General features: G+C 34.7%; 1 protein-coding gene across 1 annotated transcript in view; it reads left to right on the top strand.

Moving 5' to 3' along the window:
* Positions 1–6,213: 6,213 nt before the first annotated feature.
* LOC129223835 (zinc finger protein 608-like) overlaps positions 6,214–25,467 on the top strand; it is an 83,624-nt gene continuing 64,370 nt past the window's right edge. Inside the window, exon 1 of the mRNA XM_054858194.1 lies at positions 6,214–6,818. The gene's annotated coding sequence lies outside the window, so the exon portion shown is untranslated. The remainder of the gene's footprint in view (positions 6,819–25,467) is intronic.

The following is a 25,467-nucleotide window of genomic DNA, read 5'->3' as shown; positions in this document are numbered from 1 at the left end:
GTTGTAATCCACAATCGAAGATGAACTGTTTTATCTTCGGGTAAATTGAAATGTCTATAGGTAAGTAAATGTGCGGGATTTATTTTCTATGCGAAATTCTTATTTTCTTATCGATGCACAATGGGACTTCTACTACCTAACAAAATGATGAACAATTTCTATAAAAGAAAACTATAGTATCCAACCACGAATATTTCAAGTAAAGGGGCCAGACATTTTTGTTCGTCCTAGCCGAGACTTTCAATTTAATGTTCCTATTATACGTGAAATTTTCAATGCAATAAAATAGCAAATCAAACTTAGCGGACAAAATGTTCGTTTTAGCCGTGATTTCGTATTAAACGTGATCGTATTAAGAGAGTTCAACTGTATTTTTATTTATTTATTTTTTCTCTTAATAAAATGGTTCATTGAGATATAAAAATGTTGACAATTTGATACTGATAAGTGAAAAATGCAGTTCTTATAAAGTGAATATGATTGATGATAAAGTTCTCATGTATTGCGTACGTAAAAATTCATTATTGAAACTGCGAATTAGGATTTTATCATAATAAAAACGTAGTTCTAAAATAATATTTTTTTTTCGTCCGAGAGTCACGTAGGGTTGCTATCAAATCATATTCTAAAAATAACTTTAAAAGAGGCATTTTATGATTTGTGAAAATAGCCAGTCATGGGATACGTTCAGAAATTCCTACTCCAAAGAGTGTCTTCATAAAAATATAGCAGTATTGGATCAAATTAAGACCGTATAATTGGTACAAATCATAATTAAAATTAATGAGTATAAAAATTCAAACTACGAATTATTCGCCCTTTCACACACGATAAGGTTCTTCCCTTCTTTTGCCCCCCTCTTCCGACTTAAGTAAATAAATAAGTAAGTAAGTAAAACTTTGTATCAGTGGTTTTTATCCATAAAGTGGCATTGCGAAATTTTTTTCAAGGTTTTCATTTGTGTTCATACCCACAGACTCACAATAAATCACTTAGAAAATAATACATAAACAGATATTAATAGACAGATAAATATAAATATCGATAAAAATGAGTAGATCAACTACTAGAAAAAAGAAGATTAATAAATAGATAGATTGCTATACAGATATATATTAATTACAAACAGAAAGATCGATAAATAAAAATCGATAAAAATGAATAGATCGAATAGAAATAATGATAAATGGGCATTAATAGATAGATAGATAGATAAATAGTTACTGAGTTAGATTGCTATATAGATAAATAATAATTATTAATAGAAAGATAGAAAAAAAAAATTTCGAGAAAAATGAATAGGTCAGATAGAAGTAAAGCTAAAAAGACATTAATAGTTAGATAGATAGATAGATTGCTATATAAATAGATATTAGTTATTAATAGAAAGATCGATTAAAGGGAATAGATCAAACAGAAAAAAAATAGATAAAATAATAGATAGATGGATCACATGGATAAATAGCTACTTAGATTGCTATATAGATAAATATTAATTATTTATCAAAAGATAGATAGAAATCGATAAAAATTAATTGTTCAGATAGAAAGAATAGCTAAGTAGACATCAATAGATAAATAGATAGTTAGATTGTTTTACAGATAAATAGTAATTTCAAACAGAAAGAAAGAAAAAAAAAATCGATAATAATGAATAGACCAGAGTGAAAAAATATGCAAATAGACATTAACAGATAGATAGTTCAATACATAGTTAGATTAAATGTTGTTTACAAATAGAAATATATATAAAACAATCGATAAAAATGAATAGTTCAGAAAGAAAAAAAATAGGTAAATAGACATTAATAGATAGATAAGTACATAAATAGATAGATTGGTATATAGATAGATGTTGAATATTAATAGAAGGATAGATTTATAAAAATCGATGAAAAGGGTTATAACCCCCCTATCCCGCCTTCTCTACGCCACTGGATCCATGGTTTTTAAAACAAGCTCAACGCTATTGATCCCTTTCTGCATGAAAATGAATTTAAAATGTAATAAAGACCTTTGTTCGCGGGAAAACAAAATTATTTTCTCCTGTCCAACTGCGAATTGAATTGTTTCACTTAATTTCCATCTTTCTTCTTCGGGCGGTGCAACCAAGCATACCGGCTGAAAAGCATGTTCTCGAAATTCGTTGTGGAAACGCAGCCATGTATTCAGCTATTTGAGAAGAAAGGAAAAGAAAAAGAAAATGTCTCTTATTTAAGAACATGCAAGCCAAGTTGCAAAATGTGGAGAGAGAAAAAAAAAAGGGAGTTGAACTGCTAAAGTAAGCCGAGAAATCAAGCATCCACTTTTGATGACGTGCGCCTATCAAACACAGACCATCCTTGTGGTCTACGTTAAAGTTCTCTTATTCTTTTTTTACATCTTTCTTTGCTTTAGCTATATTTTCGTGAATATTTTTTTTTCTCTCTCTCTTCCTTTTCTTTATTTAGTTCTTCCATCCTTCCAAAAGTCAGTCAAGCAGTCAGTCCTCCCAGTAATCAGTCACACAACTCGTGCCGTGGGGTAAAAGCCGTCACGTGACAACCAGAGAGCGGAGGGAGAGGGCGGGGGGATTCTTTCTGCTTTCCCCACTGCCAAGCAACGTCAGCCATTTGTGCGGGACAGTGTTGGCTGGTTATCGCTGAATTTTCGGTGTTGCAGCAGAACTCGGTTGTCTGGATGCTGTCGCGAAGTACTGCTGAAGAAAATGGAAAAAAAGTTAGCTGAATGTTCTTGTTTTATCCCCGATCAGCAATTGAATTCAGGGGTGTGCCCCGAAATTTTGGGGCCCGTCACAAATGGCTTCTACCGGCCCTCCTCCATATTGTTCACTTTTCATTCCTACACACTAGGGCAGCCAGAAATACCTTCTGGAGGGGTTTTTTTTTTGTCAAAAATTGGGTTTTTGATCAAAAATACCTTCTGAAGGGTTTTTTTTTCTATCAAAAATACTTCTGGATGGGGTTTTTTTGATTAATAATTACTTCTGAAGGAGATTTTTTGATCAAATATTACCTTCTGAAGGTGATTTTTTGTTAAAAAATACCTTTTGAAGGGGTTTTTTGATCAAAACAGTTCTGTGTGTGTTCTGTACTTAATTATATATAATTAAAAAAGACTTTCTCTTGCGGCAATGGTGCCAGCCTTTTTCTACTCGAGAACCGTACCTCACATTAAAATGAATCTCACGGCAGAATAAATATAAAATCTCAAAATATACAATTTGTTTCCAAATAAAATGGGAAAATATGGAAAAGGAAAAAAAAGTAAAATCCAACAAGTGCTGTTATCAATTCCTATGCTTCTTTTATTAAATGCATCTGATTATCAGAATCCAATTTCTGAACAATTTGGCTCCAAATTTGTAATAATGTCATTTACCGTGCTTTTCGATTTGTAACTTTAATCAAATCAAAGGATGATTAATGTGGCCCGCGGGTCACAGGTTGGCCACCACTGAGCTATGGAATAAAAATACGAAAACAAAAAAAAAAATTAAAAAAAATTAATTTGAATTTTGACATCTTGAATTCAAATTATGTTTTTCGCAATCACGAGTGTGTGTATGTAGGCATGTGTGTTTGTGTGTGTGTGGGGGGGGGGGGGGGGTGTTTGTGTGTACGGGGTATGTGTGTTTATGTCTGTGTGCTGGCATAATTGGGGGGGGGGGTATGTGTATGGGTGTGTGGGCATATATGTTTGTGGCTGTGTGCAGGCATGAATGTGTGGGTAGTTGTGTGTATGTGTGTGTATGCATGTATGCGTGTGTGTTTGTGTGTGTATGTGTGTGTATGTGTGTATGTGTTTGTGTGTGTATGTGTTTGTGTGTATATGTGTTTGTGTGTGTATGTGTTTGTGTGTGTATGCGTGTGTGTTTGTGTGTGTACAGGTCTTCGTGTGTACAGGTCTTCGTGTGTACAGGTGTTCGTGTGTACAGGTGTTTGTGTGTACAGGTGTTTGTGTGTACAGGTGTTTGTGTGTACAGGTGTTTGTGTGTATGTGCGCGTGTGTGTGTGTAGTTGTGTATGTATGCGCGTGTGTGTAGGACATGGATGCAACCTGTAGACGGCTTTCGCTATAGGAGCAGCATCGTGAGGAGCCCGGCTGTCCACGGTGATGGTGCAGAGGGTGGCGGTGGGAAAAATCAAAGGAACGTCAAAAACAGTCAAATGAAAGCAATAAGCAATCGTGATTGCTCAAAAAAAAAAAAAACTTATTTCCAAAAATTATTTTTAAAAAAACTATATATTTTGTTACATGCATATATATTAAAAAAAAAAAAAAAAAAAAACATCGCCATCTTCCATTTTTACGCCTAACGCCAGCCAGGACGTCTTTATGTATAGGCCCTGATTAACGCACGGTCCTGCGGGTCTGTGGACCCAAAACAGTAAATATTGCTTTATTTCCTTCCTTTTCTGAAAGTACTGTTTTGAAAACGTACGAACCTTGTGAAGTGGCACTAAATTTTACCAGTACCTCGATAGTCATCGATCGTAGTAGAAAGTCGAAATTACTTATCTAGGTCTACAACGTCAAGCCTTGTACCACCCATTTTGTTTGTGATCGATTGTTCCGTTAAAGGCTTTTTAATCTCTTTCTCTCTCTGTTTTTTTTTTTTTTTTGAGCAATCACGATTGCTTATTGTTCTCACTTGACTGTTTTGATGTCCTATCATTTTATTTTCCCACCGCCACCCTCCGCACCATCACCGTCGACCGGGTCCTCACGATGCTGCTCCTATAGCGAAAGCCGTCTCCAGGTTGCGTCCATGTCATACACACACGCGCATACATACACACGCACACACATACACAAACACATACACACTCAAACACATACACACACAAACACACACACGCATACATACAGACACCTACACATACACACACACACACACACACACGCAACTACCCACACATTCATGCCTGCACACAGACACAAACACATATGCCTACACACACATACACATACCCCACCCCCTCATACACACATTCATTCACACAACTACCCACACACTTATGCCAGCACACAGACACAAACACACATGCCTACACACACATACCCCTACACACAAACACACATACCCCCCACACACAAACACACACGCCTACATACACACACTCGTGATTGCGAAAAACATAATTTGAATTCTAGATGTCAAAATTCAAATTTTTTTTAATATTTTTTTTTGGCAAATCAATCTTAATTTTAAGGCATTTTCGAGTTTTCGCATCACAATATTCTCTCTTATGCCAGATGATAGCGTAAAACGAGCTCAAAGTCAAAACACAGCAAAAAAAAAGTCGTGGGAGAACCTTGGTAAAGGGTACTTTTATAACGGGTGCCCCTCCCCAAGAGCAATGGAGCACCCCTCCCTCCGAAATAACATGAAACCCTCTAGAGCGAGAGACCCCCCCCCCTCCAAAAAGAGAAAAATGCCCCTTTAAACACCTCCCAAAACTTTCAATGGCGCAGTCTGCGCCATGACCTGTACTCCCCCCTAGGTGGAAACCCCTGCTCTTACTCATTGCCATTTACCTCGAAAAATAAAAAACACGCTCACATAAGTAAATATTTCTCAGGAGGGGAGGGGGGTATAGCGTACAGCTACCCCTCCTGACCGTCTGAACGACAGGCCTGACGAAATATTTCAGATTTCAATGGAAATCCTCTTCAGTAGCTAAAATACGCATGTTATTTCACAGTCGTACGAAAAAAGTGTGGTGATCTCTCTCTCTCTCATCAGATTTTTTTTTTTTTTAATCACCGTAAAAGTTAACTAATTTTTTCGGTAGCAGTGAGAACAAATAGAACTTTCGAAAGGCACAATTTCAAAGTAAAATAGAAGAAACTCTGGATTTTAAAACAAAATATTGGCAAAATTCGAGCATCTTGTAGCACCTACTTGTGAAAGTAGTTTGGCGAAATCATTGGCTTCGAATTCCACCGAATTTAATCTCTCTTGGCGACAGTTTCATGCTTCCATCGCGATCAGATTGGTTTCGCATGGCAACCCTAAGACTAGCTCCTCTTTCTTCGCTGCTGGAAGCAGTGACTCTGCAGCTCTCCTAACTACACAAAGGAACGGAAAGGACGCTGCAAAATTGCATTCAGTTTTCAGTGCTTAAATTAATTAATAAAAAATAAATTGTGATAAAATTAGCAACAGTGCTCTGCGCAGATTTTGTGGATCTACCCTCTTGGATTTTCTTATTTTGTTTCAAACATTACTGCCCCAAAGTGTTCGAAATTATTCAATTTCATCATCCAGTGGAATGCACGAATTAATTGCTCAACCTTTTCGTTCTAGTCCTATTTGCAACAGTTCTACCTCCAAAGTCATCAAGCTTTGTTTTACACTCCACGTAGTTTAATATTTTGGATACTTGTGGATTTTACTCGGTTTACGACGATGCTGTTCTTAGTTCATCCAAGGGTTACTATATTGGTTAATAATTCAACGTAAGAAGAAAAAAAAAGATATTTTCAACAAATGCCATAGTGGATTATTTTCTTTCCAGTTTTTTTTCACTCTAATCACTTCTAAGGATATCTGTGTACGACTTTCAAGATGAAGTTCAGCAAGCACCGGCAATTCGTTTTACATGTATCAATTTCCAAGCGGAAAAGCAAGTGTTACTAAAAATTGTCTGTGTGTTTTTTTTTTCGGAGCCCCGCCCTTGGGTTTTATTTTTTACCCCCTGGCTCTCTAAAGTGTCCTCCAGTTGAGCGAAAAAGGGGCTCTCGATGTCTGCACCTCGGATGAGGAACCAGCGACTAAACACACCCGGGTAGAAGCATTCCTCCTTTTTGTGGTACGTATTATTTATATTTTATTTTTTTCAGAAGATTTGTTATTTTTATTGCGTATTTTTGGCTAAAAATAATCTTTTCCGCAGAATAGCAAAACGAGTCCGAAGTATTATTTTAAAGTCGATTCTTTTGCGCATATTTTGATATAATTTCGTGCTGCAGACCTTTATTAATGAAAAACGTCGCTATGTTACTAAGTTCAATGTTATAACAACAATTTCTGGGCTGAAAAATCTTGTTCATTGATATATGTGTAACTTCTAAGTTTTGCGCAGAAGGCCGTAATTTAGCGTTTAAAGTTGATTCTTTTGCGCATAATTTGATATAATTTCGTGCTACAGACCTTTATTAATGAAAAACGCCACTATTTTACTAAGTTCAATGTTACTAATAACAATTTCTTTGCTGTAAAATTGTGTTCATCGATAGATGTGTAACTTCTAAGTTTTGCGCAGAAGGCCGTAGTTTAGCGTTTAAAATTGATTCTTGTGAGCTAATTCGAAGTAATTTCGTGCTACAGACCTTTATTAATGAAAAACGTCACTATTTTACCAAGTTCAATGTTGATAATAAGAATTTCTTTGCTGTAAAATTGCGTTCATTGAGATGTGCACTTATCTAAGCTTTGCGCAAAATGCCGTAGTTAAGCGTTTAATGTTCATTATTCCACGATTTTCTTTATATTTCCCTTTTAAACAATCATGCTATGCGATTTACAAACCATGTTATTAAATTTCATGATTTTTTCATCTTTTGATATGGGTTCACCCACCCCAACTTCTTTAAGTTTCGAACGAATTTTTCTCTATAGCGAGTCCGAAATGCAATTTAAATTTTTTTTTTCGCGCAAAATGAGCTGTAGTTTCGTGCTATAGACCTTTATTAATGAAAAACGTCACCATTTTACTAAGTTCAATGTTAATAACAACAATTTCTTTGCTGTAAAATTGTTTTCATTGAGATGTGCACTTCTAAGCTTTGCGCAGAATGCCGTAGTTTAGCGTTTAATGTTCATTATTCTCCTCTTTTCTTTATATAGCCCCTTGTAAACTATCATGTTATGGGTTTTAATAACTATGTTTCTAAATTTCATGATTTTTTCACCTTTTTATAAGGATTTTATCCAAGTTCTATAAATTGCGAACGAATTTTTCTCTGTAGCGAGTCCGAAGAACGATTAAAATTTTTTTTTTTGCAGCCAAAATTAATTATAGTTTCGTCAAAAATCCTTTTTTAATGAAAAAGCTTACCGTTTTAAATGAGCTCAATATTTGTATTAACAATTTATTCTTTTGCCCTTAAAATTGCATATTAGATGTGAAGTTTTAAGCTTTGCGGTGAATGCCGTAATTTATCGTTTAATGCACCTTATTCTGCCATTTTATTTATATTTATCTAGTAAGTAAACATGATAATACGTTTTAACTACTATGTTTCTTTTATTTCCTGTCTTTTTCACTTTATAAGATTTTTTATTCTTTCAATTTCGAACGATTTTTCTCTTAAAAATATCGTTTGGTTAACATTCGAATTGAAAGTAGAGTTAATACTACCAAAATAATACTTAATTTCTAAGGTATTATTTAAAATTAATATTGTTTATGTTATTTTTTATAGCACTATTAAGATTTTTTATCAGAAATCTTCAATTTTCCTGCTTTGCACAGAATGCCGTAATTTATCGTTTAATGCATTTATGCATTTATATTTACGTCGTAAAAAAACGTGATCACATTTCAAAACCATGTTTCTGAATTTCATGCCTTTTTCACATATTTTTCGAAGAGTATTTTCAACTTATACCAACTTCGGACGACTTTTGTCTGAAAAAGTCGTTAAATTCATAGTATAATTCAAAGTAGAATTAATACTGATTAAAAATTCCTTTAGTCAGAAAGATAGTTTAGATTTGGTCCATAAAATATTTTTTATTCCAGTTTTTAACAATCGAGATTTTTAAATCTGAATCTCAATCATCATTCTCGAATTTCACTTTTTGACTAACTACAACTAATTTTCTGCTGCAACAAAAATAATTCCATAGCAGCAAAAACCTACTTATCTTCAGTAATTAAAAGTAAGCTATTTAAAAGAAAAAATATTTGATATATTTTTTTTGTAGTGTCTGTGTAAAACTTTGCCGCAAATTATGTCGGATTCGGCGTGGAATTTCGACCTTCCAATATAATTTGCGGCGGTAATCGTCAGTAAGTTGAATTTTGGAAATTTATAAAAGTTTCTTGTGAAAATAATTATAAAAGTAGCTCTAATTCGCTTAAATATTGCATGAGAATTACTTTCCGTGACAAGAAACTATCAATTTTCATATTCACAACTAGTGGTACCCGCACGGCTTTGCCCGTATATACGAAAATTAAAAGGTCATTTGGTTCGCTTGTATATTTACAAATAATGGATGATGAATTTCTCGCCAATTTGCTGTGTTAGTTTGCTCGCCCACGGTCGCATATGGTAGTTTGTTCGTCCACTTATGATAATTTGCTCGGTAAAATGTTCTTAAAATTGGTATAGGAAAAGAACAAAATCGAATTTTCGGAAAATTGCTTGGAGGTGCACACCCCCATGCTGCGAACTAATTTTGTGCCGAATTTCATGAAAATCGGCCGAACGGTTTAGGCACTATGCCCGTAACAGACATCCAGAGATCCAGACAAACAGACTTTCGGCTGTGATATTAGTAATTTAAGATTTAAAAACTAGCTGACGATGACTTATAATTCTTTTTTTTTTTTTTTGAAAGAAACAATGTACAACCTTATTATTGTTATTTCTTATAATCGTATGCCACGCGGTGCAGCGCATTTAAGCGGAACTTGTAACAAAAATTTCTCAAAATTGAATAAATATTCAACATAAACTGACGCTATTAAAAATAATAAAATCCTTAAATACAACGCACTTTTCCCGTAATTGAATTAACGCTTTGTAGACGTTTATCGCGCCGTGCCATCTCTAGAACTGTACGAATAATTGCTCTAATTGCACTTCGCAAAAGTAAGTTTTCTTTCTATTTAATTATTTCAGAATTGCACCTAGGTTTTCTTTCTTTTTAATTGTTTTAGAGTTGCTACAGAGTTTTAAAATTATCAAATTATTCTTGAATTGCATACGTTCTGCGAATTTTAATTAAAAGCTATCTCTTTCGAAAATGTTCCGTGTCGTGGTGTATGTGGATAATTAGTTTTGTAGATAAAAAAAGCGATCAAATCATACAAGTTCATTTTCTTTTCACGTCTGATTTTTATTCATTTATTTTATTTTATCCCAACCGCAAATTTACAGAAAATGCGGAACTGCGCTGTTTATGTTGGGTGCAGTTTTTTTTTTTTTTTTTTTTTTTTAAATATCTATTACAGTGAAAGACCAAAATTGGACCGGAAGTGGATTCGGTCTTTCACCGATGTCTTGGTTAAATGAATGTTGATACTCACCGGTGAATGTCGATATTTACTAGATATGGGCTCGCTCTCACAGTAACATATCCATATAGTTATCCGTTTTTCTCATTTAAAATTTTCGAAAAAATTAGAATTTCGGCAAAGTTTTAATTGTTTCAAATTTTCGCGTTACAAGTCCGGCATCCGGCTTTGTGGAGATTGGTTGGTGCTTGCGTAGTGTAAAGTGCTTGAAAAATGCAGAGTTAGAATTTTATTTGAACAAACCGTTTTTATGTTCTCTGGCTTTTAACTAGGTATCTTTCCAGTGCCTAAGGACGAGTTCCTTGGTTTGCGGTTCGCATTATTGGAGCTAAGGTCGGGTTTTTCCAATTACCCATATTAAACTGGCATTGTAATGCCTCCTTATTGGGCCATGAGACTAAGCATTTTTGAAAGTTTCCGCGGTAATGCATAGGAAAAACCACTACAAGGATCGAGGGCGCAAAATCAGTTGAAACAACATATCGCGTAACTAACATGTACATTAAATATATAGTACGAAAAAATAATGTTGGGGGAAACTGTGTGACCGGGAAACCAGTTAGTAAGAGGTTGGACATATCTTGTTAAACGATCTTTTAACTCCGACTACTAGTTGCTATTTAAAAACCGTTTTCAGCCTTTCGTAAACACTGTCAGGTTCGCACCAGCATGTCAAAAGCTGAAACTGTTTTCCACTCCATATTTTCTTAATGTTGCGTTATCTCCACTCCACTTGCCGCACAATCGCTTTTACGGATTACGAAATGAAATTCTGTTAGGAAGAAGTCGAAATGTGAGGCGAGAAAGATCAAAGGCGCCAAAGCAATGTTAAGCAAACAGTTGTTACAAACTAAACTTCTTTACCATACTAGACTAGCGCAACCAAAACAGTTTGAACCAGTTTTTTTTTCCTTTCGTCAAAACTTCGACATTAATGCCCGTTTTCTACACGACACACCGTTGTGCCGCCATTTTTAAAAAAAATCCGGCTATAAATTCTAAACAGTAAAATTATTGAATTTAAAACCGGCAACAAAATTAAAAGTATGTGTTTATGCTATAAATAAGTTCTGGGGACAAAAGCGCAATTATTGAAGGAAATGATACAGATAAAAAAATTACAATATTTAATATATAACCTTAAAATTCACATTTGATCAAAAAACTGATTCACAGTCAGGGCCCGCGAGAGGCCAGTCAGCCTAATGGGGAACTAAGAGCCTGGCCCTTGGGCCTAACTCGGTGGCTCAGAATTGGACTGGTATAAATTTTGTAAGATTTATGGGGGAGAGGGTGCCCGCCTTCGCTCTCGGCGGCCCTGTTCACATTTATAGTTAAATTGAGGCTACTGCTGTAAAACGTGCTGGAACTAAAGACTATTTTATCCTCAATTTGTAAACCGCCAGCGCTGAAAACTGAGCCAGCATTTGTCTTTTTGTCTACGATTGTTTTTTACAAAAATCGTTTCTTGCGTTTTATAGGAGAAAACAACGGCAAACGAATGCTTATTGGTTAAAAACTTATTATTTTAACTATTAGCTTAGCGAATCGGTAAAGAGAGAAAAAAACTAAATTGTAAAAATTTTAATCAATTCGCGGGTATATCTTTCCATTTTTTCCGTGTTGACGTATCGTGACACCGTTTTCCGAGGATAAAATTCTAGTCCGATTCCAAAGCATTTAAGATCGTATTACACGTGTCAGATAATACCTAACCGATGAAACTTTGTTTTTCCTCTTTCTTTTAGAGACGTACGTATGAAGCGTTTCGAAATATCTTGGTCATTGCGAGTTTTTGTTATTTTGTAACGGAACAGTTAACGAGTTCCTGATTAAACAGCGAGATTTCTAAATTCAAAAGATAAGGTTTATTTCTTGCAACCGCTTTTTAGCTTTGTCCTTGCTTCAATGGTTAGTAGCGGATTTGGGAAACATTTATTTCTTTTTGCATTAAGGATCACTACTGATCCTCATTTACGAAAACATCATACCGCAGTCTTATAACTATTCAAGCTAGTTTCTCTGTAAAACTGTCTTTTGTACAATCATACACGTATGTAAAGAAAACCATTTTAAATAGCTGTGTCAAAATGCACTAAAACTTCTTTCTTCGTTTTTTCAGCAATAAGTTCTGAAAAATTAATCGTTTAAAGCTGTCATTTGTTACAGTACAGACTCATTACAGCGAATACCAATACAGCGAGATATCTGTTTCAACGGAATAAGTGTTCAGTCCCGTTTTAAACGTCACTACATTTGCTTGAATTCTGTTGCAACGAAAGTCCGATTATTCGCTCTAAGCGAACAAAATATGAATTCACTTGAAGTTGGTAAAAAAAGCTTAAATACGGAGGGATGGCTTATGAGCTGGAAGTGGAAACAGAGTACAGTATAACTTCGATTTAACGATACCCGATTTAACGATTTCCTCAATTTAATGATACATTTCATTGGTCCGGATTTGACTGCATTGAGTGTTTATGCTCCACGATTTTCCGATATCCTTGATTCAACGGTAACTTTTTCCAGTTTCTTGACAATCGTTAAATCGGGGTTATATTGTACAGCATAACCTTGATATAACGATACCCGATTTAGCGATTTCCTCAATTTGATGCATTTCATTGGTCCAGATTTGACTGCATTGAGGGTTAATGCTCCTCGATTTAATAATGCCTTTTCCAGTCGTTTGACAATTGTTAAATCGGGGTTGTACTGTACTTCATTTTGAAAAAAGTTAAGGATCAGTGAGAAATGAAGTTATTTCTACTCGCGCGATATCGCTGATCCTAACTATAACAACATTCAGGCATTTTTATGGGCGAAAAACTAATGCATATGGCAGTGATGTTATTAATTTCAGATTACATTTTGAGTCTCCTATGTTTCTAGACCTCTTGTGTGATATTGTAATTCCACTGCTGACTTTGGTACAGTTGTTGTACCAGGAAAAATTCCCAGCTTTCTGTTATGAATTAATTGTATTTGCATTGCTTGTTACCACTCAGAACCGCCTATTCTAAGATATTCATCCGCCACCACTGCATTGAGTGGCTTGATCTCTTATTTACGGCCGAAAATTACCAACTCCTTCCTTCGCATGCCCGCCATGCGTATCAACTCAAATTGATGCCCCCCAATCACGCCATATGCTCGCCAACTTCACCGAACGGCAGTTCATAATGCTTTTCTGAAATTCACGAACCCGCTCTGCTCGCGAATGTTGTGCTTTCAGACATGGCGTGCATGCAGTTGTTTCGCTGCCGAACGGAAAATGGCGTTCTCTCCGTCTATGCTTCTAGAACGGTGTTGTTCTAGGAGCATGCTTTTCGAATGCGAGCTGATTTAGTGATGCTTGGAACGCAGCGGAAAGCATCGTGAGTGACCTTTTTAAGAAATAGAACCCCCCCGCCCCTTCGATATGGATTAGTTGAAACATGACGCGCTGCGATTCAGAGTTCAAGAGTTCTGTTTTGGAAAAACTTTATGGTTAAAAAAAAAGTTTTTTTGTTACAGTTGAAAGAAACTCTTGTCTTATAATGTTGTCCACAGTAAAAATATTGGAATTGAGACAATAAAGAAATAATTGCTTGAGCATGGGCAAAAAAAAAAGTCAGTAATGGGGGGGGGGGGATTTTACGTTGAACCTATTTTAAATTAAACAAAAAGTCTATCTCGAAACATTTGTAATATGTCTTGGCGGCGGTAGGGTGGGGTTACCGTCAAAATTTCTCTCTGATCCCCTCCATAAAAAAAACCCCTCGGGCGGGATAAAAAAAAAAAAAAAAAAACCTCGGGCGGGATATTCCCGCCCACGGAAAATTCGAAAATCTTCCGCAAAAACGAACATTAGGTTAATTGTATTAAAAGCATCAATTATTGCACTTCTACAAAGACTCATAATATGTTAGATCCTTGTTTTGTTGCATGAATTTTATGAAGAGCATTGATAACTTATTTATAATTAATGCACGTAAATGTGTTGAAGATTTACGTCATTATTACTATTACTATTATTATTTTTTTTTTTTTTGCCCAGTAATGAACGTATCTTATATACGTCCGTTACTAGCAAATACCATTTTTTAATCATTGTTTTTTGTTGTTTTCAAAATTTAACTGCATCATCATATAGGAAGTGAGTCCGCGTTCTTAATAAAATTCATGCTACGCAACAAGGATCTAATGTATTTGAAGTCTTTGAACTCTTTGGTAAATTGATACTTCTGTTACTTACGAATTGTTCATTCGTGAAAAATGCGGATAAAAAAAAGTTGCGGTTGAAAAAAAAAAAAAAAAAAAAACGTCGAATGTAAACTTTTATAGTGGGAGAGTGCACCAGGGTTTCCGCTACGGTCGCATTTTTCGCATAATGCGAAAACACTATCTGAATTGCAAAAATAAAGCAATGCATTTTCGCTTTTTTGCTCAAATAAAAAAATAAATTCGTTTTTTAAATAAAGAAGAAATGTATGATAATAGAGAGGAAGCATGCATAGCGATAATCAACTTAATCTTTTTTAAATCTTAGCTAAGATGTTCAAACTACAATTAAGTTCAATAACTATTAGTCTTATCCAGCATTATGTCCCCTAAATGACTGCTTTATTAGGAGGAGGGGACTGCAACATTCTAAACACCAATCGTGTTTTCTTTTTTTTTATTTTATGTTTTAAAAAAATAGCTGTTGTACTTATTTCTTCAAAGATGTCACAGATGAAATATGAATTTTATTTTGAACTGGAGATGAAACACACTGAGGCATATATAAATATATGAGAATGTGTAACATTTTAGCATTTTGCTAACATTTTCCCCTCAATTTTAGCTTTTATGCTAAAGAACTTTTGAACCCAGCTTAAACACTGGAGTGCACATAAGACTGTAATAATCAAACAATACTTATCAGGGCCGTAACTAAACTTTTGGTTTCGGAGGGTGTTTTACCAAAGACATTTTTTGAAACATTTATATGGTCTGTCAAATTTGGTTTCATGCGTATTCTATTGTTTTTGTTACAATAGATGATCTAAATGAAGGGAGAGGATGTTCTTACAAAAACCATATTGTTACATAAAAAATGAATTTCTCAATAACTACCATAAAGAGACAATGAGTTTACAATTTTTCAGTCATACTAATATCATTTCACAAATAAAATTGAAGTAATAATTTTAACAGCGATATTGTTACTGTCACCAAAATATGAATAAATAAATAAATAATGAAAAGCATTTCTTTGGATGAAAAATTTCGGACGAGGTTTGTGAACCCTATTCTTGCCACCCCCTACTAAACCACCACCTTGCATACGGCCTTGATACTTATCCTTTCGCGACAGAAGTGCAAAAGCTCTAATTATAGACCTTATCTTATTTTAATGCGGGGAAAAAATTAAAATTTCCTGTTTGTCTCAGATCTTTGCAAGCGTAACTGAATTCATTTGGTTTTCAATGTTGATTTACTAGTCAGAAAACTTGTTTTTGTTCTTTTGCAATGAGCAATATCTCATTTACAGTTGTTGGTTCATTCAGTTGCTACACAGTAAGCGTTCGCGGATCAGTAAATAAAGTATTCTTGATAAGATTACGTTTTGCATTACTCATTTGCGGTTGATGCAAACTAGCAAGATAAGAGACACATTTTACTATCACTCCAAAAAAGGCATTTTAATTCCAAGAGTGAGTAACTTCGTCAGTCAGCGATGATGGATAACTGAATGGATGAAAGAGCGAAGTTTATACAGTCGACTCCCGCTACAACGCGATCTGACTTACCCGAAAACGGCTATAACGCGATTTTTTCCCCCGGTAAAGAATTTTATTCCTAACGCGAATTCTTCACCCGCAACACGAAAATTTTCCGAAGGAATCGCGGTTTTTTCGTGGATGGACCTTCATCCCTTTGGCATCACTGAGAGCGGAAGTTCCCACACCGTACTAGTCTGAACATCGCTTATACAAATAACTCTATATTCCTCATTTTCCATTTATTTTTTTCATTCTATATGGGAAAGTTGATGAAATATAATGACAACTAAAAGCGCTGTTTCATATAAAGTTTGTAAGGATAGAAGGAAAAAGAGAAAGTTTCAACAACTATAGTGCATTTGTTTTTCTTACTACATAATGGTCGTACCGTAGTGATTTATTTTACGTCTTCCTTTCCCATTGATCATTGATTTTGTGCTTCGTAGCAGTTTTTTATGTTAAATAACACGTTTTTTTTAAAATATACAATAAATAAAAATTCAATTTTTTGTTTAAGAAACAGTAATGCATAGTTAAAAAATGGTTTTTAACAGTTTGAGGTGGTGTTTACAAGTGTCTTTAATCGTATGGGTATGTTTATAAAAGTTTTTACACATACCCTTTTCCACAACGCGAAATTTCAACTTACGCGAAGGGTCTTGGAACGCATCCCTCGCGTAAGTCGGGACTCGACTGTACTGTAAAAGCAATTATTTTCGCGATATTCGCGAGCACGCCGTAATTGCGAAAGTTTTGTTATAAAGTAAGCCTCGCGAAATAATTTTTTTACCACAACTTTTTTTGTTCATATGAAATTCACGAAATTTTGTAATGTACAGTATAACTTCGATTTAATAATACCCGATTTAACAATTTCCTCAATTTACTGATACATTTCACTGGTCCGAATCAGACAGCGTTTAATGTCTATGCTCCTCGATTTAACGATATCCTTGATTTAACGATAACTTTTCCCAGCCCCTTGACAATCGTTAAATCGGGGTTATAGTTTTTTTTAAAAATCAAAATGTTGTTTTAACATCAAATGTTGAGCCGAAATTCGAACTCGGAATCGGCTCAATGCCGCTGTATGTTTGTCAAAGTAGGGATTTTCTTCAATCTACGGCCCTCCAATTTTCTGTTTCCGAAAGTTAAAGGCGTTATATTTGCCTCGTTCTGAAAAACAGTAAATTAACTCTTGGGCATTAATTGAACTCGATTTAGATAACATAATTAAAGCTCTTGTTGCTCTTATTATAAAAACGCCCCGAATATAAATCTATTCCTTAGTCAAAGTTTCTCTCTTTATGTCGAATATTCTTTAAAATTGTTAAAAATATCGTCAACCTTGATAAATGTTTGGCAGATCAATATTAAAATAATTTATATATTGACGCATATCGATTCGCTATGCATTTATCGGCATCGATCTGTTTTCTACCTCTACGATTACAGTAGCTTCAAACGTGCCATACTCAGAATCTTCAACATTATTTTGACGAAGAATTGCGAACATGAAGTTGTTAGTTTAAACTATGTTGAGAAGACAAATAAGAGAATTATAAAATAAATAAATAAAAGACTCGCAATGCATTTATTTATTTTTTATTCGTGCGTTCCTATAATATAAGTCGCTTTGATCTGGCCGGTGAATGCCTTAAACCCAAGGCATTGACCTACGCTCTTGAAGTCTTCCTTTGCTGGGAGTTAGTTGCTGGTGAAGTATCTCCTAGTTTAATTGCCTATTCTACATTAAAACGAAGGCAACGCCCAGCGATAATACTGATGCATGCATTTCGTGTCTTCTTGAAGCTTTCAAAATAGCTGCGGGGGGGGGGGGGGGGGGGGGGCATGCAATTTATAAATGATTATTTATGGGTGAATTCGTTCAAAAAACCTTATTAGTCGAGATTTATGTCATTCATTTGGTTTTGAGAATTTGTGGCAAAAGATTCTCTTCGTTTTTAGTCGACGAAACTTTTACTGTAACGCTTAGACTTTATAGTAGACTTTTACATACTTTACAGTTGTTTGTCGATCGATTGTAAATATTGTTATTGTAATTATTTATTGATTGATATTGAAGGATGAAAGTAGTTAGAGCGGGTGTTCAAACCTTCTTTTTTTTGTTTAAGACCGATTCCATAGGTCGAAAATTTTTTAGTAGTGATTATTTTCTGATTGAAGCAGTGTGATCCTTACCTTATTCACTTCGAAGTGGTTGCCCGCTGATTAAAACAATCAAATTTATAATCCTTGTTACTTGCTCACTAAAATAGTTAAATTCATATGATCTGTTTTAGTTATTTGCTCATTAAATCATTACATTAATAACGGGACTATCTAAAGTTGGGTAGTTTCTTATTTTTCAAAAATTTTTCTGAAAGAGCATGGTCGAAAACATGTTGTGAGTTACTTTTATTATCTTGATTTTGACTTATTTTCTCTCAAGAAAATGGCAATCTTAAAAGAAGCTAGCGTTCAAACGCTGTCAAAGATGTTCTGAACTGTGTCAAAAGACGTTCAAACGCTGATTTCATTTTCGCTGCTAACGTCACAGGTGAGCAAGTCGTTACGGTTACCAGAACAAAGTTTCAAAACATTGTTAAACTGCGCCAAATGAATATTTTATTCATTTGGCGCAGCTAAGATTTCTCGTTCTACTAATATTTGATCGCAGTGAAATATCATCAAAAGACGATATCTTGCCAGAAAAGACAAATTTAATATTGGAAAATAAAAGTATTTTCTAGGTCCATGTTTTTTTTTTTTTTTTATTTCGAGCAATCACGATTGCTTATTGCTTTCATTTGACTGTTTTTGGCGTCCTATCATTTTAGTGTCCCACCGCCACCCTCCGCACCATCACCGTTGACCGGCCCCTCACGATGCTGCTCCTAGAGCGAAAGCCGTCTCCAGGTTGCGTCCACGTCCTACACACACACGCATACATACAGACACCTACACATATACACACAAACACGCGCATACATACACACACTCAACTACCCACACATTCATGCCTGCACACAAACACATATGCCTACACACACATACACATACCCCCCCCCCCACACACAAAAACTCTTACAACTACCCACACACTTATGCCAGCACACAGACACAAACACACATGCCTACACACACATACACATACCCCCTATACACAAACACACACGCCTACATACACACACTCGTGATTGCGAAAAACATAATTTGAATTCAAGATGTCAAAATTCAAATTAATTTTTCTTCTTTTTTTTTGCTTATTCTATTAATATCAGTGACTAAAAGTAGTACATTTTACTGAAGGAAATAACACTGATTTCCATTTTGTGCCCCTCCCCTTTTTTTCATGTGAGGGTGAAATTTTACTTCCTGTATGCATATGCATTATGATTAATGCCACAACAATGCTAAAACAGTAGTAAATGCGTAATGGGGAAGTATGCAAACATTCGAATCAAATTTCCTGGTGCGTGTGAAGTTACATTTCTAACTTTCATTATGATCGAGATATCGCGTATCAAAGTTATGTTGTTTTGTTATCCGAATAATTGTGTTTTGTATCAATATCGACAAAAATATGTAACAGAATATAAAACCGCATTTTTGGCGTTCATTAAATTTAAATCATTGAGGTATTTTTTATGTCTGAAATTCTGGATTAAAAATCACAAAGCGATGTTGAACTTTCTCCCCGCATTTGACCTCCCTAGCTTTTAGAGCTGCCCGTTAAACGCAATTTATAAATCTCAAAAGCCGTGATATTATATTTTTTCTATATAATTCTTTTTTTATTCGGTACACCCGCAAATCTTACATTCAGGCACAACTTAAAAAAAAAACCTTTTATTCGCTTTAAAAAGCAATTGCAGTTTGGATAAAAAAAGACTTGAAAAAAAAAAAAAACATTTTTTCAGATGGCTTCAGTGACATTATTAAACCCACTCATAAGCAATGCGGGCCATGCGAACGTTCTCATGTGGCCTGAGAGGGGGGGGGAGACAAGTATCATCGGGAAATGCACGTAAAAATATCGGATTTCTACTCGAAACATCAGTTTAACTCGACATTTTTTTTTTTTAAGGAGACGAATGTAGAATTGTTACTAACTAAAATAACTAGGGTATTAAAAAATGCTTCGACTTGAATCGAGGAAAAGTCTCGAAAACCTGAATTATTTACAAAGTTCGTCAAGTTTCTAAAGTATGTTTTACTATTCTACGCTTGCTGAAGTTCAACCTTGAAATTAATTTGTTTACGTTATTGACAAGTAACTTTATAGTTGTTGTTATTAATTTTTGTTTTAGCATCTATTATAAACGCACCAAAGACGGAGCAAGTAAAATAAAGATCTTAACACGCCACTTGCCACGTGGCGACTAAATAAGAAAAAGTTGCGATTGCAAATTTTTAGTCTCATTCGTCACCACTTTTCTCCGCCACTTTTCTTAATCCCACCTTTTTGATCGATTAACATGCTTGCCAATAATTTTATTTAACTTTGTTTACTGATGTTGTTAATGTTTTGAAAAAAAAAAAAAAAAGTGAAAAAGCGACTAGAAAACAAACTGGCGACTATTAAATATGCTTCTACTCGCCACTGGCGACCAGAAAATTTTCCAGTCAATCTTGATCTTCAAAGTAAAAGCAGTTAAAAATTAAAACACATTAAACGAAGTAAATTTTAAAAGCTTTCAAATTCTTTTTGAAGTCTCCAGCATTCACTTCAACTCCTTTTTCCAAGCCACTTATTATATCTTTTATTTTTTTCCTCCTTCCCTTCTTGTTTTTTTATTTTTTGTGCGAGCCTCGGGCAGCAGCTAATTATATTTCCGCTTGCAAGTTGTCAGCAAACCGTAACCGTGTTATTAAACTGTTTGCCAAATGTTCCCCGCCTTTTATGTAGGAAATCCGTCATTTCTTTTCTTTATTATTTTTCTATGGTCCGATGGCAACGGCTTGGCAGTTGGACTTCATTGTGTGTGTTATGAAACCTTTTAACTGTCTGGAAATGGTGTCGGCAGAATGTTTTGTCTGCATAGTTTGCGTTCATTTAGCGTGTGAATCGTCAAACAATTTCTTTTTGTTTAAATACTTCTTTGGAACAATATATTATCTTTTTCTAGTTCCGTAATCTTTGAAGTAATTTTCGCTAAGTAGGGGTTTTTTAATATCTTGTTATGCAAATTAAAACGAGAGAACTGGTCTTGCGAAATGTATTTTCAGGTTCTTGTTAGCAGTTTGTTGTTTTGCGTGTTAAATTAGTTTGTCGCCAAAAGATATTTATCTGAAAATGAGTAGTAAATGTGCCACTTTTCAAAATATTCTCGACGTATTTTGTTAAATACGTTTTAAAACTAGCTTCTTTATGTATTTTGGTGTGCAGTTAAAAATACGTTATGTATATTTTTAATACTCTTTCGATCAGTTTGAATTTCCGCTTGTTGAATTAATGAACTAAGTTTTTTTTCCTCACTCTTCACTTAAATCAATAAAGACAAAGAAGAAAATTGTGAAATAAGTGCATTTAAAAAAATCCTTACGTTTAACCGCACTCTTCAGTCTTCACTGTACGTTATTCAGAAGAATCAATAATCGGATATTATTGGCGCAGACAGCTTCACTGAAAAAAAAGGTTTTTCGATAGAGAGCGAGTTCATTTGAAAAAAAAGTATTTACGTTCTCACATGATACTTAATGCAGCTTTCCCATCATTGTATGTGCAAAATGTGAAAACACTTTGAAGACGAATTACATCTTTTTATACGTATTAATTTATCGCGTACGTATACGTATTATTATTTTACCGCGTAATTTTTTTTTTCTGATGCGTTTTTGTATGAGTTTCCTAGTTTTGCATTGCGAAAGGAGGACTTGCAACCACGAAACATTATGTCAACTATTCACATAGCTGCCAACTAGTACGATTTGCCGTACATTGTAAGATTTTCGGACGTTTTGGTACGATTGTACGTTCTTATGGCAGATTTGTACGATTATGTACGATTTGTACGAGAACTGTGCATTTCTTTACCGGATAAGAGTATGGAGAATATTTTAATCTGTAAGAACTTACAGAAAAACTATTGTTTTGACACGTTTTTAATAGACAATTTTTGAAAGCTGCGAAGTCATCAACTTTTCAAAGTTTAAATTCAAAGAAATAAGTTTGTTTATTTATTTATTTTTAAATTTATTTATTTTTTTGCTTACAAAAGCACATATATATAATCAAGTAAAAGTAAGGATTTGAAAATATTATAATACTTCAAATTTAAATACTTTACTTTATAATGGTCAAAAAAGCGTAGAAATATAGCCACCGCTTACATTGTAAGATTTTTTAAGTTGGAATGTTGGCAGCTATGTATTTATCTTATGATTCATCATCGTCTTTAAGAAAAATTTTCATTCTAAGTGATTTTGCACATTTTTTATTTTACTCTTGATTTATGCTACTAAGATGTGTCCATCCCTTCTTAAACGGTCCAAGATCAAGCGGTTTCCTTTATTAAAAAGAAAAACCGAAAGTTTTATCGACCAATTAGACGTTAAATTGCTACAAAATGGTTTTAAAATTTAAGGTGCTAAGTTTATAAAGACGTGATTGAACATTCTCTGCTTGTAAAATAGGGTATTTACGGGACCAAAAACAGCCAATCGGGAAACACATTAAATATTTCTGGACGTAGAAAGTAGTATACGTTCAGAATATTTCGCAATTGTTCAACTAAAAGAACACTCATATTTTCCTTGAAGAAAATGGAACATTTTATACGCATTTTCATTTTGTTCCGCAATTATAAAAAGTGATATTGCATGCGTACTACCCCTGCATAGGCATTTATAAATTGCATTTATAAGTTGCTGGGTTTGATTGCAGTTAGGTCTTGGTATCTATATTCACTGATCAAAGCAAAAAACGTCTTGTGCAGCAAATTCCGAATTTTTATTTATTTATTTTTTTATGTTTGTCAAAACAAACATTGACTATTATAGTTTTCTCGTTTTATCCATACTTTCTATCTTCGCTTGAAAAAGCATTGCGCAGTCGTTCTCGAAACTATTAATATTTACGGAAATAGAAATTGGCTATTGCAGTTTTCTCATTATATCCATATTCTCTATCTAGCTTGAAAAAAGAGCTTTGTGTAGCAATTCTGGAAAATATTTCTTATGTTCATCTGACCATCAGAGCAAAATTTGACTACTGCAGTTCATATTCTCACTTTACTGTGGCAAAAGAAAATATTGCGCAGCAGTTCTGGAAAATATTTTTTTTTGAGCAATCATGATTGCTAATTGTTTTCATTTGACCGCCCTTGATGTTTGGTTCCTTTTTCAACCCCACCGTCTTCTGCAGGCGCAACTCCTCCCGGTAGCCGCTGCTCCTGGTCGGTGGCATCCATGTCCTACACACTCACACATACGCGCCTTTACACACATACACACAGGTCTACGCACACACACAAGCCTACACATACACAACTGTACACACGTAACCGCCCAAGAGGAGGGACAGGAGCCGTTTATAGAAACAAGTGAGTAGGGTAGTAACCAATAAGTAGGGTTCTGTCGCAACTCGTGATTGCGAAAAACATAATCCGAATTCAAAATTTCAGAATTCAAATTAATTATAAACTTTATTTATTTGTTATTATTTTTTCTGTCCATCGGACAAAAAATTGACTATTGCAGTTCACAATATCAAATTATTCTGGAAAAAGACGCCATTGCACAGCTCTCGAAACTATTAATATTTACCGAAAGAGTAGTTGACTAATGCAGTTTTCTCATTTTATCCATATTCTCTATTTAGTCTGAAGAAAGAGCTTTGCGTAGCAGTTCGGGAATTTTTTTTTTTTTTGTCCAACGGACCAAAAATTGACTACTGCAGTTAACATTCTCAAGTTGCTTGGAAAGAGAGACTATTGCGCAGCAGTTCTGAAAAACATTTTTCGCTATGTTTTTTTTATACATCTTACTTTAAGCGCATTTTTTTCCCGCCCGAAAACGAATAAGATAATGCTGAGTCATTGTATTTCCTCTACCATTTGCGAAATCCGCAGTACATGGAATCTGCTCTCCGATTTGTAAATCTAAACATCTCTTGTACCCTTTTACGTGTAATAAAACTAATTTCCCCCCATTGTTCTCATGCGTACTTGCCAAATAAATGAGGAAAGGCTCTATTCTCCGGGTCACCGAGGTAAAACACGCAATGCTTCATGCAGTCAATTCCGTGTAAGTGTTGAAAATACCAACACCACGTGGCATATTAAGTAAAAGAAACAAAAGGACAATTGTTTCTTTCCAGTGCAGTATTTCAACGCCGCGGGAACCTTTCTCAGTTTCTATCTCAATGAGCATATTGCGACACTTTTTACTGTCGCTGGGTCTTTCGTTCGTTCTCAGTCGCATGGAATTACAGCGAAACCCCGATTTTACGTCCCTCTGTCTACGTTTTCCCCACATTTCATGTTTTTTTCATCAGGTCCCATTTTTTTCCGTTCACTAATGTTAATTTAACCCGGATGGTGTTATTTATGAATTTCCCACATTTTACGTTTTCCTTGGGAACTAAAAAGAAAAATGTTTTAAAATAAACAATACGTTTCCTTTTGCTTTTTAAAGCAAATCCATGCTATTGAAAGTGAAATCTATAAAAACAGAAATACAGTAAAACCCCTCCTATGCGGACAATAATTAATTTCCCGGATCTAAGGCAAATTAAGTTATTAAACCCCTGTCCTGCGGATACCCTTCTATTGCGGACAAAAAAAATTGTCCTGTTAGTGTCCGCATTAGAGGGGTTTTACACTACTGACTCTATCCAGTTATATTAGATACTGTTACAGATTCCACTATTGCGGACTATTTTTGCTTTAAACGCCAACTAGGCAACTAAATGTTTTAAAATGAACTAGAATGGTACGTATATAAATCTCCTTTTCGTAATGTAATAGATATTATACATTTTAAAAATGTCATTTCTACTACCTTAAGTTTTTTCTATTTGATTTTTGCCCTTCTATGTATTTCCCGTATCTTACATTCTCCCTCCCACCCCAATTCGACGCTCAATTTAACAACGCTCTTTGGAACAACGAAAACCGTTCACAATACTGAGATTTTCTAAAATCGAATATTGTTCTTTAAATAAGAAAATTTTCACGATGTTTAAAATCGAGTGTGTTCATAAAGAAGAGGTTCAAAAAATCGATCGTCAACTGTATATGCATCCTAGGTAATAAATACTTCATTGCTATACCTTCCAGTTACGTTTATCATTGGCGTTCTGTTTTGAAAATCAGTGGGGCTGGTCAAGTTTCAAGTATACTGAAAGTGGGAGTTCGGAGAGAGAGTTTAATTTCTACTTCTATCAATTCAGGAAAATATGCACGTATTTTTTTATGGGAAATATTTCAAAGAAACTATCAACTATTGCACATCAG

This window comes from Uloborus diversus, chromosome 6, assembly GCF_026930045.1.
Source record: "Uloborus diversus isolate 005 chromosome 6, Udiv.v.3.1, whole genome shotgun sequence".
Lineage (NCBI taxonomy): Eukaryota > Metazoa > Arthropoda > Arachnida > Araneae > Uloboridae > Uloborus > Uloborus diversus.
Note: the sequence above shows the minus strand (reverse complement) of the source record. Positions and strands in the feature narration are given on the sequence as shown.